This window comes from Mustela nivalis (genome assembly GCF_964662115.1).
Source record: "Mustela nivalis genome assembly, chromosome: 5".
Classification (NCBI taxonomy): domain Eukaryota; kingdom Metazoa; phylum Chordata; class Mammalia; order Carnivora; family Mustelidae; genus Mustela; species Mustela nivalis.
In genome coordinates, this window is record NC_139024.1 from 120,070,088 (window position 1) to 120,084,649 (window position 14,562).

The 14,562-nt window shown below is 42.8% G+C and overlaps 2 protein-coding genes and 1 pseudogene across 3 annotated transcripts in view; 1 reads left to right on the top strand and 2 right to left on the bottom strand.

Moving 5' to 3' along the window:
• The window catches only part of LOC309865157 (CREB-regulated transcription coactivator 2 pseudogene), a 296,465-nt pseudogene extending 291,943 nt beyond the window's left edge, over positions 1–4,522 (bottom strand). The window contains exon 1 of the transcript in view: positions 2,841–4,522. The product of the transcript in view is annotated as a CREB-regulated transcription coactivator 2 pseudogene (transcript). The remainder of the gene's footprint in view (positions 1–2,840) is intronic.
• Positions 1–14,562, bottom strand: part of LOC309865789 (butyrophilin subfamily 3 member A3-like) — a 488,935-nt gene that overhangs the window by 462,554 nt on the left and 11,819 nt on the right. The window lies entirely within an intron of this gene.
• Positions 1–14,562, top strand: part of LOC309865779 (butyrophilin-like protein 1) — a 507,893-nt gene that overhangs the window by 352,585 nt on the left and 140,746 nt on the right. The gene's annotated exons all lie outside the window — the stretch shown is intronic.

Genomic DNA, 14,562 nt, shown 5'->3' on the forward strand with positions numbered 1-14,562 from the left:
GCTATATGCAGGTAAGTGACTCAGTTTCCTTTGGCTTTAACTTCCCAGCATCAACTGTACCACATTCTCTGTCATTGGACAGTGCACCAGGATGGGGTTGATGTCCCTGATCTCCTTGTTATGTTTGTTGTGTCCTTCTGAAGACTGCAGGGACTGTCCTTGGGATCACAGATCTGCCTCTATTCTGACCCATCCTCTACTGTAGGTTGCTGTTAGAATTAGCAACACCCACCGAACACACCTCGTTCAACGGATAGTTTTGTTGGTCCAGTGACAACAGAGTGGTCATTTGTAAGGGCAGTTGGACCATGGCATTGATGTGTACTTTAGAATTTGCTGTCTCTGGAAGATTTCAGAAATCAAGCTTGCCTGCTTAGGACTGAGGTCTTCCTTAAGGGATCCTTGTTTCTGAGTCCATTTTACCCTGAAATTCCTACCTCTTTCTGGACCTTCCTTTGGTTTTCCTGGTTTGTTTGCTTGTTTGTTTTTGCTGTTTCTCTGGAATGATGGTCTTCATTTTGCTTCTGCATGCTCTGACTCCTTGTCCAAGCCAGGTATCTTCCTCTAAACCTCCATGGTTGTTTTGGAAGTAGTTTTCTTTAGGTTAGCTGTTCTGATTCCAGATCCAGAGCCTCCAGGATGTTTAGGGAGTCCTGGTAGTGGATTTGTGAGATACTGGCCATTATATACAAAATTCTATGTACATCTTTGTATTACAGTGTTAAGAAATTAATTTTTCAAAGGACAGTAACTTATAATTGTTCACAACCATTATCTCTCCTTTTAGGAGAATTCTGGGTTTACCTGATGGGCTCAGTACTGGATAGATATATTAGGGACAATGTGTGAGGATGGCAATAGGAGAAGCTCAGAGGAGTGAAAATTGTTTACCAGAGAAAATCTGGGAGTAAATCAGGGAAAGAAAATGTGGTTGGAGAAGAGAGGAGGAGATGAGAAGGAAAGTGGAGAGCCTGTGATTCTCTCAGAGACACTTTGGGTGGTTGAGAGTAGAAGAGACACTTTGGGTTACTTTGGGTAGAAGAGACACCACAAATGACAGCCATTGTGGTTAGAGTGGGAAGTACACAGAGGACATGCAAGTTATTGGGTGCACAAAAAGTAATAACTTTCTTGACACATGTTTGAGAGATTTCTGGAAAGACTTATATTTATTTTACGGTGCTTTGAAGTAATTTTCTAACTGGGTTTGCTTCACATAATGAGGCCATTTCACCCTGCCAGTAGTAGTCGGGGGAGGAGTGTGATCCTAGGGTTGCTAATGCAATGAAAGGTTATCCAGAGCACCCTCTAGCACTGGGGTGGGTTAAGAATCTGGGCTGTTTGAATCCATAAGACATGCCTTTTCTGTCCTGGCTGTTTCTATTTATGATCAGGGACACAGCCTGTGAGAACAGAGAATGGAGATCCATTGGGTAAGAGTCTATGTTGACCAGATGTGTGAGGCAAACTCTTTAGAGAGCTTCACTGAATCTTGGGGCTTATCTGTTAAAAATGTGGATTAAATAGGCTTCTTTTAGCATCACCCCATTCTCTGCTGGATTGAAATGCCTGTGTTTTTAAGTATACCTTATATATGTTCTTTTTATTTTGTAAGGATTGACATCCTTACAGTAGAATCAACACTTTCACATAGGAGGGCTCTTAATGTGATGTAAACAAATGTCTGATATGATCTTATTCATGAAATTGGAAGAATAATTTCTGATGAACAGCTTGCTGTGGAATGAGGTGAAAAATGCACTTGGACCACGAAAGTGCACAGCATAGCTCTGGGTGCACTGTGGAGTCTCAGAATGGAACACCAACTCCCTTTCTCCTCTTCCTTCTTCTCCTCCTGATTCCTCGTCTTTGCTAATCTGTGTCAGTTGTCATATAGGAATGTAGAGTTTGCTGTCAGCCAATGTCTTAGTGAAAAACAAGTGAAGTTCCCTTTTCTCAAAATGTGACATGTCCACCCACTTCATGTGATCTGTTTGTATAAGCAAATTAACAGAGCTGGACGTTCTACTTTATCTGAATAAACCTGTGGGAGAATAGGGGTCCCACGTTGTCAGCAAATATTCAACAACGTGTCCTGTTCTTATTTTAGAATCATTCTAATTTTGTTCTGGAGTCTCTGTCCTGTTGGAGGTCACAGCTTTACTGGTGCAGACTTTTCAGGGCCTTATGACAGATATACATTTGTTGTGATCAGTTAGCTTCTTTTCTTCTTCCCAAAATGGAGTATGAAGGTTGGAGGAGTTTATGCTTTGCGTCACTGAAGGAGGGGATCCCTGTATTCCTCTCTTGCTCATTTCAGGTCCTCACTTTATAGAGGGTAGCTTGATATGGTCCTTAGGATAATTGGGTTTGAGGCTCCATCTAGGTTTTTGGAGAAATTGTTATTTCACCCTTGCTGCATTCGTATCTCCAGTTCCTTAATCTTACTCACATCTGTAAAGTCCTCTCTGCCAAAACATATTCACAGTTTCTGGGGCATAGGAAAGAGCCGTATTTGGGGGCTGATCATGTGTGGTGTCTCCTGCTGCCTTTGATCTCTCTAGGTGATTATAAGGAGAAGCAGATGACTAGACCCTGTACACACAGGGATGTTTTTCCTTGCAATACTCCACAATACAGGAAAGCAAATTCATTACTTTCTTTCACTAGATGTAGGTCTTTCTTGTTTTGAACTTCTCTCTCTCCTTCCTTGAATCTTCTCCATTACCTCTTGATGGGGCAAGATTTCCCTGGTGCCATATCCTGAGTTCTCCTCACCCATGGCTGAGAGTCCTCCTCCAAGTGCAGCAATTAATTAAGCATAAGTATTAAGTCAAGTTCTGGTGTTTGAGGGCATGGGGGTCCTGTAGGCCACTAATTGGCCCCTTGTTTCCTAAAAATAAAGGCCCCTCTGAAAAGCTGGGGGATCCAATATCAGGCTGGTTGATGGGATTCCATGCTAAACCATTCTTGCTGCTGAGACAGAGCATGTGTGTGCCAGGGGACAAACAAGTCCAAGCAGCAGTCATCAAAGAGCATGCTGTGAGGAAACAGGTTCCCCTGGCTGAAGTCCCTCACTGGATGGCGGTAAAATTCTTGCTCATGCCCATTGAGCTGGGTGGGTATAGTGTCCCACAGTGTGGTGGGCTACCCAGGGGCTGCCCACCTGAAGGTTGCTTTGAGCAGGCCGGAGAGGACATCACGGCATGTTATAGAGACTTTGGGGTAGGTGGGTGGGTGGGCAGAACCAAATTTGGGGGGCTGTATGGGTATGGAGGCAGCCTCTGGTCAGTGGACAGTTTGCTGATATCCAGGGGGACACCCTGAGTGATGCAGGACAAGGCAGGTGACATTGCTGTCACAAACTTTCTGGGCAGTTGCTCTTGGGTGTCAGCTGAGCCACTGGGCAAGCTCAGGGGGCTGAGGGGAACATGGTGATGGCAGGAAGGGATTCCAGGGGGAAGAAGCTGGGTAAGGGGGAAACCCAGCACAGGAGGTGAAGCAGAGGGGGAGGAATTGGAGGATGAGAGAGCCAGAGCACTGAGTGAAGGGTGACCCAGGGAGGAGGCTGACAGTGAGGGGTGGCTATCAGAGCCTTGAACATGGGGGTGGGGACTGCTCCAGGAAGCCCAGGGGTTGGGATTGCCCAGGGAAGACCACAGGATGGGTAGCTGAGCAGGGAGTAAAGTCCTGTCTCATCATAGCCCAAGGTTGGTCCAGGCACTGGCTCCCACTGATCCTGATGTGGCTCATGCCGTGTCTTAATTTGGAGGTACAGATGCCCTCACTCAAGTCTCCTCAGGGCCCTGGGAGGTGGGAAATGCCAGGGGAAAGTGCAGGTTGGTGAGATCAGGTAGGGAGCTTCCCATGTTCATGGCTGGTGGAAGGACATGAACATTGGCAGGCTGGTCGGGGAGCACATTTTGCTCTGATTAACATCAGAAAGGTGTTCATTGCAGGGAGTTCACAGGACTGAGATCAGGAAGAACATCAGGACAGCTTCCAAGCATGGCATGGCTTTAACAAATCTTTGTCCATTCAGAAAAGCTCCATGGTGGCTGTGCAGGATGCTAGGAGGGGCGGGGCCTGGATAAGTGTCCTGAGGGCTGGGGTTCCTCACACTGGTGTGAAGACAGAGTCCCTACTTGTCCTATTCAGTCAGATGATAGTAGAAAGACCTGCCCCTTCACAGCAGGGACATTGTCCCAGGGCACATACTCCACCAGCTGGGCTCTGGGGGAAGAGACAAATAGGCAGGATCACAGGGAGAGCTGTCTTTCTGGCAGGGATAGCAGTGGAGTGGGGACGCCATTTTTCTGGAATCTCACTGTAACTGTTCCAAAGCTCCTGGTGCCCAGTTCTCTACAATGAATACAGAGGCAAGTTGAGGGGGCTCTTGGAACTCAGCCAGGTCAGAGCTTATCTGGTTATCAGTGGGCAGAGAATGGCCATAAGGAGAGCTCCTTGTGTATGCCAGTCGCAATGTGGGGGCCTGTAGGCCCCATGTGTTCCTCAACCCCATGCTTTCTGGTGTCTATGCCTCCCCTACAAGCCTGTCTTCCTGCCCTTCAGCCTCCACCTGTGCCTCTCAGATGACTAGACTGGTCTGTTCAGGTTGTCTACATCTTCCTAAGTCAGTCTGGGTCAGTTGTGTGTTTCTAGGAATAGACCCATTTCCTTTAGATATATAATTGGTTGGTATGCAATTATTCATAGTCTTTCATGATTCTACATATTCCCGTCCTACCCGTTGTAATAACCCTCTTTTATTTCTTCTTTTTTTTTATATTATATTAATCACCGTACAGTACTATGTCTCTTTTTTTCTTAGACTAGCTATCTTTTTGCCAGTTTGTGTTCATCATCTTCTAGAACCAGCTTTTAGTTTCATTGATCCTTTTGATTGTTTTTCTGGCCTCTATTTCATTTAATTCTGCTCTGATTTTTTATTATCTCTTTCCTTTTGTTAACTTTGGGCTTAATTTGTCCCTATTTTTCTAGTTCACTGAAGTGTAAAGGCAGATTGACGTCTTTCTAATTTTTTGTTGCTCTAAACTACCTCTCAGAACTGCTTTTACAGCAACCCACAAAATTTGATATATTGTATTTTCATTTTCACTTGTTTGAGACCATTATTTTATTTCCCTTTTGATTTCCTCTTTGACCTGTTGATTGTGTTACCAAACTCGGACTAGTTGAGCACCCAATGCCCAGTAAGCCGATGTCTGAGACATGGGTTTTGAAACAAAGAAAGCTTCCTTGTCACAAGGAAAGCCTAGTGAGAAGGCCGGCTATCATTCCCAAGGCTGCATTGCCCTCTGGTGGAAAAGGGACAGCCACTACTTGTTTGGGAAAGGAGGTGAATGTAGGTAGGTGAAGGAGGACGATGAGGTGTTTCTGGAAACTTTGAGAGGGTGGGCCTTGAAAGAATCTGGAGCTCTATATTCTTCTGGAAAATAAGGCACCCCATTAGGGACATGGAATGATCAGGTATGTCAGATAATTTTGAGACAAATGTTTCTTTCCACTCCCCATTAGGTGGATAAACCGGGAGTAGGGGTAAAAAGCAAAGTAAATGATTGATCATGCATGAGGTTAAGACATGCAAAAACATCCTTAGTAGGGAATAAAACGTGATGTGCAGCTAAGATAATAATGCAACTAATACAATATAGTTCTGCGTATGCTTTCAAGACTAGTCCAAGAATCTGGCCTCAGGTGTCTGGCCTCAATTGTCTAAAATTTTGTCCTCTCTTTCCCACATATTTTTAGGTCTACTCAGTTTCCTTTTGTTCATTTTTACTTTGATACCAATGTAGTCAGAGAAGTTGGCGGATATGATTTCAATCTTCTTTTTTTAAATTATTATTAAATTAATTTATTTTCAGAAAAACTGTATTCATTATTTTTTCACCACACCCACTGCTCCATGCAATCCGTGCCCTCTATAATACCCACTACCTGGTACCCGAACCTCCCACCCCCCCGTCACTTCAAACCCCTCAGGTTGTTTGTCAGAGTCCATAGTCTCTCATGATTCACCTCCCCTTCCAATTTACCCAAACTCCCTTCTCCTCTCTAACACCCCTTGTCCTCCATGCTATTTGTTATGCTCCACAAATAAGTGAAACCATATGATAATTGACTCTCTCTGCTTGACTTATTTCACTCAGCATAATCTCTTCCAGTCCCGTCCATGTTGCTACAAAAGTTGGGTATTCGTCCTTTCTGATGGAGGCATAATACTCCATAATGTATATGGACCACATCTTCCTTATCCATTCATCCATTGAAGGGCATCTTGGTTCTTTCCATACTTTGGCGACCGTGGCCATTGCTGCTATAAACATTGGGGTACAGATGGCCCTTCTTTTCACTCCATCTGTATCTTTGGGGTAAATACCCAGGAGTGCAATTGAAGGGTCATAGGGAAGCTCTATTTTTAATTTCTTGAGGAATCTCCACACTGTTCTCCAAAGAGGCTGCACCAACTTGCATTCCCACCAACAGTGTAAAAGGGTTCCCCTTTCTCCACATCCTCTCCAACACATGTTGTTTCCTGTCTTGCTAATTTTGGCCATTCTGACTGGTGTAACGTGATATCTCAATGTGGGGTTTTTTTTCATTTATTTATTTTCAGCATAACAGCATCATTATTTTTTCACCACACCCAGTGCTCCATGAAATCCATGCCCTCTATAATACCCACCACCTGGTACCCCGACCTCCCACCCCCCCGCCACTTCAAACCCCTCAGATTGTTTTTCAGAGTCCATAGTCTCTCATGATTCACCTCCCCTTCCAATTTACCCCAACTCCCTTCTCCTCTCTAACTCCCCATGTCCTCCATGCTTTTTGTTATGCTCCACAAATAAGTGAAACCATATGATAATTGACTCTCTCTGCTTGACTTAGTTCACTCAGCATAATCTCTTCCAGTCCCGTCCATGTTGCTACAAAAGTTGGGTATTCATCCTTTCTGATGGAGGCATAATACTCCATAGTGTATATGGACCACATCTTCCTCATCCATTCATCCGTTGAAAGGCATCTTGGTTTTAATTTGAATCTCCCTGAGGGCTAGTGATGATGAACATTTTTTCATGTGTCTGATAGCCATTTGTATGCCTTGATTGGAGAAGTGTCTGTTCATATCTTCTGCCCATTTTTTTTTATATGTTTGCCTGTTTCGTGTGTGTTGAGTTTGAGGAGTTCATTATAGATCCTGGATATCAACCTTTTGTCTGTACTGTAATTTGAAAATATCTTCTCCCATTCTGTGGGTTGCCTCTTTGTTTTTTTGACTGTTTCCTTTGCTGTGCAGAAGCTTTGGATTTTGATGAAGTCCCAAAAGTTTATTTTCGCTTTTGTTTCCTTTGCCTTTGGAGACATATCTTGAAAGAAGTTGCTGTGGCTGATATCGAAGAGATTACTGCCTATGTTCTCCTCTAGGATTCTGATGGATTCCTGTCTCACATTGAGGTCTTTTGTCCATTTTGAGTTCATCTTTGTGTACGGTGTAAGAGAATGGTCGAGTTTCATTCTTCTACTTATAGCTGTCCAGTTTTCCCAGCACCATTTATTGAAGAGACTGCCTTTTTTCCACTGTATATTTTTTCCTGTTTTGTCGAAGATTAATTGACCATAGAGTTGAGTGTCCATATCTGGGCTCTCTACTCTGTTGACTGGTCTATGTGTCTGTTTTTATGCCAGTACCATGCTGTCTTGGTGATCACAGCTTTGTAATAAAGTTTGAAATCAGGTAACGTGATGCCCCCAGCTTTATTTTTGTTTTTCAACATTACCTTAGCTATTTGGGGTATCTTCTGATTCCGTACAAATTTTTGGATTATTTGCTCCAACTCTTTGAAGAATACTGGTGGAATTTTGATTGGAATGGCATTAAAAGTATAGGTTGCTCTAGGCAGTATAGATATTTTAACAATGTTTATTCTTCCTATCCAAGAGCATGGTATGGTCTTCCATCTTTTTGTGTCTTCTTCAATTTCTTTCATGAGTGTTCTGTAGTTCCTCAAGTACAGATGCTTTACCTCTTTGGTTAGGTTGATTCCCAGGTATCTTATGGTTCTTGGTGCTATAGTAAATGGAATCGATTCTCTAATTTCCTTTTCTGTATTTTCATTGTTAGTGTATAAGAAAGCCACTGATTTCTGCACATTGACTTTGTATCCTGCCACGTTGCTGAATTGCTGTATGAGTTCTAGTAGTTTGGGGGTGGAGTCTTTTGGATTTTCCATATAAAGAATCATGTCATCTGCGAATAGAGAGAGTTTGACTTCTTCATTACCAATTTGGATACATTTTATTTCCCTTTGTTGTCTGATTGCTGTTGCTAGGACTTCTAATACTATGTTGAACAGGAGTGGTGAAAGTGGACATCCTTGTCGTGTTCCTGATCTCAACGGGAAGGACGCCAGCTTTTTCCCATTGAGGATGAAATTTGCTGTGGGTCTTTCATAGGTAGATTTGATGAAGTTCAGGAATGTTCCCTCTATCCCTATACTTTGAAGCGTTTTAATCAGGAACGGATGCTGGATTTTTGTCAAATGCTTTTTCTGCATCAATTGAGAGGACCATGTGGTTCTTCTCTCTTCTCATATTAATTTGTTGTACCACATTGATTGATTTGCGAATGTTGATCCATCCTTGTAGCCCAGGGATGCATCCCACCTGATCATGGTGGATAATCTTTAATGTGCTGTTGGATCCTGTTGGCTAGGATCTTGTTGAGAATCTTAGCATCCAAATTCATCAGTGATATTGGTCTGAAATTCTGCTTTTTGTAGGGTCTTTGCCTGGTTTGGGGATCAGGGTAATGCTGGCTTCATAGAAAGAGTCAGGAAGGTTTCCTTCTGCTTCAATTTTTACAAACAGCTTCAGGAGAATAAGTGTTATTTCTTCTTTGAAAGTTTGGTAGAATTCCCCAGGGAATCCATCAGGTCCTGGGCTCTTGTTTTGGGGGAGGTTTTTGATCACTGCTTCAATCTCGTCACTAGATATCGGTCTATTCAGGTTGTGGATTTCTTCCTGGTTCAATTTTGGGAGTTTATAGTTTTCCAGGAATGCATCCATTTCATCTAGGTTCCTTAGCTTATTGGCATATAACTGTTGATAATAACTTCTGATGATTGTTTCTACTTCCTTGGTGTTCGTTGTGATCTCTCCCTTTTCATTCATAATTTTATGAAATTGGGCTTTCTCTCTTTTCTTTTGGATTAGTGTGGCCAATGGTTTATTGATCTTATTGATTCTTTCGAAAAACCAGCTTCTAGTTTTATTGATACATTCTACTGTATCTCTGGTTTTTACCTCATTGATCTCAGCTCTAATCTTGATGATTTCCCTTCTTATGTATGGAGTTGGTTTGATTTGTTGTTGATTCTCCAGTTCTTTAAGGTGTAGAGACAGCTGCTGTGTTCTGGATTTTTCAATTTTTTTGAGGGAGACTTGGATGACTATGTATTTCCCCCTTAGGACCGCCTTTGCTGTATCCCATTGGTTTTGGACCAAAGTGTCTTTATTCTCATTGGTTTCCATGGATTGTTTCAGTTCTTCTTTGATCTCCTGGTTGATCCAAGCATGCTTAAGCAAGGTGGCCTTTAGCTTCCAGGTGTTTGAGTTCCTTCGGAACTTTTCCTTGTGATTGAGCTCCAGTTTCAAAGCATTGTGGTCTGAGAAGATGCAGGGAATCATCTCAGTCTTTTGGTATCGGCTGAGTCCTGATTTGTGACCCAGTATGTGCTCTATTCTGGAGAAGGTTCCATGTGCCCTTGAGAAGAATGAGTATTCTGTTGTTTTAGGGTGGAATGTTCTGTATATATCTATGAGGTCCCTCTGGTCCAATGTGTCATTCAATGCTCTTGTTTCTTTATTGATTTTCTGCTTCAATGATCTGTCTATTTCTGAAAGAGGCGTGTTAAGATCTCCAATGATTAGTGTATTCATATCAATATGACTCTTTATCTTGATTAACAGTTTTCTTAAGTAATTGGCTGCTCCCATATTGGGAGCATAGATATTTACAATTGTTAGATCATCTTGGTGGATAGTCCCTTTAAGAATGATGTAGTGTCCTTCTGTATCTCTGACCACAGTCTTTAGTTTAAAGTCTAATTTATCTGATATGAGAATCGCTACCCCAGCCTTCTTTTGAGGCCCATTGGCATGAAAGATGCTTCTCCATCCCTTCACTTTCAGTCTGGGTGTATCTTTAGGTTCAAAATGGGTCTCTTGTAGACAACATATGGATGGGTCCTGTCGTTTTATCCAATCTGCAACCCTGTGCTGTTTTATGGGCGCATTTAGGCCATTCACATTGAGGGTGATTATTGATAGATACGTTTTTATTGACATCGAGTTACCTTTGAAGTCTTTCTTTCTGTAGACTGTCTCTATATTTCTGTTCAATGCTATTCTTAGGATTTTTCCTCTTTTATAGAACCCCCCTTAATATTTCCTGCAGTGTTGGCTTGGTGGTCGCATAGTCTTTTAAGCCTTGCCGGTCTTGGAAACTCTTTATCTCTCCATCCATTTTGAATGTCAGTCTTGCTGGATAAAGTATTCTTGGCTGCATGTTCTTCTCATTTAGTGCCCTGAATATATCTTGCCAGCCTTTTCTGGCTTGCCAGGTCTCCGTGGACAGGTCTGATGTTATTCTGATGGGCTTCCTTCTGTAAGTAAGGAGCCTCTTTGCCCTGGCGGCTTTCAAGAGATTATACCTACAATTATAATTCCTCAATTTGACTATCAGGTGCTTTGATGTTTTTTTGGAATGTATAATCTTGGGTGGAGACCGTTCAGTCTCTAGTACATGAACGCTGGTTCCATTCGCGAGAATGGGAAAATTTTCATGAAGGACTTGTTCCACTATATCTTCTAGACTTCTTTCTTTCTCCTCCCCTTCAGGGATTCCAATAATTCTGACGTTGGAATGCTTCATGGCATCATTTATTTCCCTGATTCTGTTTTCATGGTTTCTAAGCTGTTTGTTCCAGGCTTCCTCCTGATCCTTTCTCTCTATCTGTTTGTCTTCCAGATCACTAATTCTATCTTCTGTCTCAGTTACCCTAGCTTTGAGAGAGTTTAGATTAGATTGGAACTCATTGAGAGCACTGTGAACCTCCTCCCTGGTAGCTTTAAGCTCTGCCCTAACATTGTGAACATCCTGTCTGGTAGCTTTCAGCTCACTCCTAATCAATTCCGTTTGGTCATCCATGGCTTTCTCCAACCTAGCTATTGCCTGGGTAATTGTTAGCCTGAATTCTCTTTCCGACATATTGTCTATGTTGATAGCCATTAGCTCTGTTGCAGAAGGTCCATCCTCTGTATTTTTCTTCTGTTGGGCATTCCTCCTCCTAGTCATTTTGGTGGGAGATGACTGAACAGATGTAGCTGGATGTATCAACCATGGTGCAGTCAAGGTGCACCCTGGAACACTTCTGAGCAATCAGGATTCCCCACCCAAACAAGAGACAAAAGAAAAAAAGAAAAGAAAAAGAGAGAGAGAGAGAGAGAGAGACAGGAAAGAAAGGGAAGATGAAAGAGAAGGTTTATCCCAGGTGGGCCCTAAGGTAAGATTTATTAAGTAGACAAACAAAAAGACTGATACAAATATATGACAAGAGAATATATATATATATATTCTTCCTTTATTTGTATATATCTATACAAATAAAGGAAGAACCTCGTCAGAAAGAACCCCAAGTGTAAGATTTATATGCTATCAGGACAAACACAAAAACGCAGAAACACTGGTGGAAGAAGATGGGAGAGTAGTTATAAATTCTCAGTGTGTGCGAGGAAGGTTGTTCTGATTCTTCCTGCATGTATCTTGATGTCTTTGTTAAAGGACTCAACTTTCCTAAGATAAAGGGGATTAAAAATTGGTTTACCTATAGGGGTAGTATTGATTGGGGAAAGGGGATTACTTTGAAGTTTAACTCTATATGAATATTAGAGGATAAAACTAAAAAGGAATAAACTAGACTAAACTAAACTAAAATTTTTAAAAAAAGGAATTCAAAAAATAAAAATGCAAAAGAGAAACATAGGTGTATGTATCAAAAAGTTCAGGTTAGAAGGGTATTATGGAATTTGATGTACTGTACAGCTCGCTGTGATGGTAAATAGGTTAAACAAATTACCTATGTGTAAAAAAAAAAAAAAAATGAACCAGAATAGTGGGAACGAGTGAACAATAAAAGTTTTCCTATGAAGCAGTGGTTGTTCTCTTGTAGTCCTTTTTTTAAATTTTCCCTCTCTCTCTCTCTCTTTTTTTTTTTTCTTTCTTTCTTGGTTTGTTACCTGGGGTAGGGGCTTGCCACGTGGGTTGTCCGTCAATGATGTTCCTGAGTTAAGTCCTTCCACCCCCCTCAAGGGGGTGGGCGCTGAGGAAACTGTTTTTTTTCAGGCTTTTGTTTTCTGGCGGTTTTTATGTTTGTTCACTTTTTTTTCTCTCACCTTGACCGCTTTTGATGTTTTTTTTAGTTTTAGAGGAAAACAAACCGCACCCTGATCCTCCTCTCAGAGAGAAGCCTCAGTCTGGGTGCAGAGCCTAAATAAGTTCCCCCTTGGCCACTGGCAGAGCAGGTTCCAAGTTGCAGACCCTGGGGACGCAGGATCTTTTGTTTGTACCCAAAGCCAAGGCAGTGGCGGCTGTCTGGGAGCTCCAAACCGCCAGAGAGGTTCCAAGCAGTGATCGCACACTGAGATTTTCCCGCTGGCCTGGAGTGGTAGTGCCTGGTCTTGCTGGGTCTAAGAGTGCCCGGCTTGCACGCACCTCTTTCAGGCGTGGCTGTGGGTCGCGCGCGCATCTCGGACACTGAGAACGGGGCGCAGGTCCGAAAGCACCAGGCTGGTCTTTTGCGTACCTCTGTCAGGGGAGAGTTTGAGGCGTGCGGCTTAGGCTCTGAAACAATGGCGTGGGTCAAAGAGCGCAGGCCGGGCCTTTGTAACTCTCTCAGGAGAGCAGGAGGGACATGCGCGCCTATCTCAGGCTTTGTAGTAGGACTTGCGCATTCTGCTGACTGGCCTGGCTCCCATCCCCTCACAGGAGCTAAAACCCACACATTCTCGGGCGTGCTGGCAGCTTAGGGACCAAGACCTGGTTTCCCCGCCCCACTCTGTCTGCCTCAGCGCCAGGGAGGCTGTCCTGGGACCGGGGACTTAAGCCCCTGTCCCTAGCTGTCCTGATTCCCACAATTTCCCCCCTGCAATCCTTTGCTCTTTTGGAGTGCTTTCAACCAGTCTCCAAGTTAATGCTGGTCCCCAGACGCAGGGCACTCTAGCTTGTATTGGGGTATTACTTTCCAACTGGTCACCTCTGGTGGCTCCCTCCCCCTTTTGTTTATCTTCTGATGTCAGTCCGCAGTTCCCACTCCGCAGTTCCCACTCCGCTTTACCTGCCCACGGTGTCTTCTGCCCCTGTAGAGATCCAGACATGTATAATTCTGATCTCAGGCTGATTTCATGGGTGAATGGAGTTCTTTGGTAGGTCATCAGCTCACTTTGGGGTACAGGCTGAAAAGGCACCTCCTCCTACTCCCCCGCCATCTTGTCCCCCTCTCACCTGATTTCAATCTTCCTAATTTCGTTAAGATTTCTGTGTTTCATCAGGGGATCTATCCTATCAATGTACACATGAGAAGAATATGCATTCCTCTGCTGCTGAACAGAATGTTCTGTAAATGTCTCATTTTTTTCTGAAGTGTGGTTACATTCTGTTTCCTTGCCGATTCTGCATCTGGATGATCCATCCATTGTGGACCGTGGGGTACTGGGGACCCTATTACTGGATCATTGTCTACTTCTCCCTTATGATCTGTATTTGTTTAATGTATTTCAATGCTCAGGTGTTGAGGGCACATGTATTTAAAACTGTCATATCTTCTTTTTGGCTTGAAGTCTATCTTGTCTGATGTACATATGATTGCACCTGCTTTCTTTTTGGTACCATTTGCTTGGGTTATCCACATCCATTCCTACACTATAAACCTACATTTGTCCTTACAGCTAAAATGAGTCTTCTGAAAGCATCACAAACTTGGGTCTATGTTTTTAATTTATCAAGGCACTCTGTGCCATTTGATTGGTAAAGTCATCCACTTATGTTTAAGTGATTATTGATGCTATTGTCATTTTATCTTTTCTTTTCTGGTTGTTTTGTATATTTACTATTTCTTCTTCTTTGTGTTTCTGTCTACTTTTGTCAGTTGCTGGTTTTCCATGATGATTCCCTCAGTTTCACCTTTCTTAAGGTTCTCTCTGCTCTAGATATTGTTTTGTCTTACCCTGACGTTTGTATAAAGTGTCTCATAGATTAAATGGTGTTTTTCCTGCTGTTGGCAACTTTTCTTCATATGCCTACATGGCTGTTCTCATTTTCCTCCTCCCCTTTTGCATTTTTGCTGTCACAAACTCTTTTCCTGCTATGGGTTTGTTACCAACTGTAGTAGCTCTAGTTATTTTTAATGACTTTAGGCATTGCTGTTATCATTAAGTATTTAATGCCCTGTTCTAAAATAAGGTTACAGTTTCTGACTC